Source organism: Salvelinus sp. IW2-2015, unplaced genomic scaffold, assembly GCF_002910315.2.
Source record: "Salvelinus sp. IW2-2015 unplaced genomic scaffold, ASM291031v2 Un_scaffold910, whole genome shotgun sequence".
Lineage (NCBI taxonomy): Eukaryota > Metazoa > Chordata > Actinopteri > Salmoniformes > Salmonidae > Salvelinus > Salvelinus sp. IW2-2015.
In genome coordinates this window covers 418,586-420,782 of record NW_019942643.1, presented here as the reverse complement: position 1 = coordinate 420,782, position 2,197 = coordinate 418,586, and positions in this window count along the sequence as shown.

Genomic DNA, 2,197 nt, shown 5'->3' with positions numbered 1-2,197 from the left:
TAACTAGTTAAGAAGCTAGCTGCTTTTAGCAACGCTAGTAGCCTATTTACACACTAGCATTGCTAGGAATTAGCTTGCAAAGAACAGAATAGTCCACCGGAAGCCAGAAGTGAAATACAATTACATTTCAACTTACTCTTCCAATTGTCCATAGGGTTGGTCCTTACGCAGGGGGAAATTGAGAAAAAACATCTAATAGAACATCAATTAAACAGACTTTCCAAACGTGGGTCTGTTCTACCCCTCGTACCCCTGCACATCGACTCAGTACTGGTATTCCCTGTATATAGCCATGTTATTAACTCGTACCCCTGCACATCGACTCAGTACTGGTACTCCCTGTATATAGCCATGTTATTACCTCGTACCCCTGCACATCAACTCAGTACTGGTACTTCCTGTATATAGCCATGTTATTACCTCGTACCCCTGCATGTTATTACCCCGTACCCCTGTTATTTTTACTTATTGTTATTCATTATTCATTGTGAATTTATTCCTTGTGTTACTATTTCTTCATCTTTAACTCTGCATTGTTGGAAAAGGACCCACTTCTTCTCCGCTTACCTCATGTTAAAATAAAAGTCCTGCATATGCGCCATACCTGCAAAAAAAGCAAGAGAAACTGTATGGGTCTTCAAAATTCTGTTTAATTATATGTTCCATTAGATGTTTTTTTGTCTCAAGTTCCCATAAGGAGCAAGCCTAAAGACAATCAACAGAGTAAATTGAAATGTAATTGTAACTTTTCGCATCCAGGGGAACTATTACGTTTTTTTGCAATCTAATTCCCAGAAACGCTATTGTGTAATTCCTAGCGTTGCTAAAAGCAGCTACCAACAAGTCATTTCAGGCTATCAATCAAATTAGAGTAGCTAGCTTGTCTAATTATCTTAGCTAGCATGCTGGCTGACAAGGTTGGTAGACTTTAGAAAAGCAATCAATAACTAAATATACTGAGAACTCACATTCCACCAGTCAGGAGGATACAGGCAGCTCAAGAGGTATGCTTAGATATGCAGAATAGACAATGTATTTTTAAATACAAAATTCTCCAACTTAGCCCCCCTCTGGACCACCCCCTACTTTGTGCCCCCTCAGATTTTTGGTGTGCGTGACACCCCTGCCTGGGCCTTCAACAACAACCCACTACAGAGTCACTGACAGAGGGGGAGACATTCTGACAGAGAGGATGACATTCTGACAGCGAGGGTGGCATTCTGACAGCGAGGGAAGTAAAAGTCCTGCATATGCCGCTACCTGCAAAAAAAGCAAGAGAAACTGTATGGGTCTTCAAAATTCCTGTTTAAATTATATGTTCCATTGATGTTTTTTTTGTCTTCAAGTTTCCATAAGGAGCACAGCCTAAAGACAATCAAACAGAGTAAATTGAAATGGTTATTGTAACTTTGCTGCATCCAGGGGAACTATTTACGTTTTTTTTTGGAATTAATTCCAGAACGCTCAGTCCAGGAGGATACGGCAGCTCAAGAGGTATGCTTGATATGCAGATGAGACATCATGTATTTTAATACATTCTCCAACTTAGCCCCTCTGGACACCCCCTATGCGGTTTGGCCCCCTCAGATTTTTGGGGTGGGCAATGACACCACGCTGCTGGGCTTCAAAAGAACCATACAGATCCTGAGCAGAGAGGGTGACTTCTGACAGAGAGGATGTTCATTCTGACAGAGAGGATGGCACGTGTCTGAGGCAGAGAGGATGGCATTCCTGCAGAGAGGATGTCATTCTGACAAGAGTGATGCCATTCTGACAGAGAGGATGCCATTTCGACAGAGAGGTGCCATTCTGACAGAGAGGATGCCATTCTGACAGAGAGAGTCCATTCTGACAGAGAGGATTTGCCATTCTGACAGATGAGGCATGCATTCTGACAGAGGGATGCCATTCTGACAGATGAGGAGCATCTGACAGAGAGGTGCCATTCTGTACGAAGGATGCCATTCTGACTAGATGAGGATGCATGGTCTGACAGAGAGGATGCCATTCTGACAGAGAGGATGAATTCTCTGAGCAGAGAGGATGACATTCTGACAGGGGGTGGAGAGAATAAATATGGTATTGTGTTCACTTTCTTTCATACACTTTTTCACAAGAAATATGTTATTGGCACACAAAAAACACACTGAGAATTATCCTCGACCTCGGACCTGGTCAGGGGTAGAAATAAGCTATG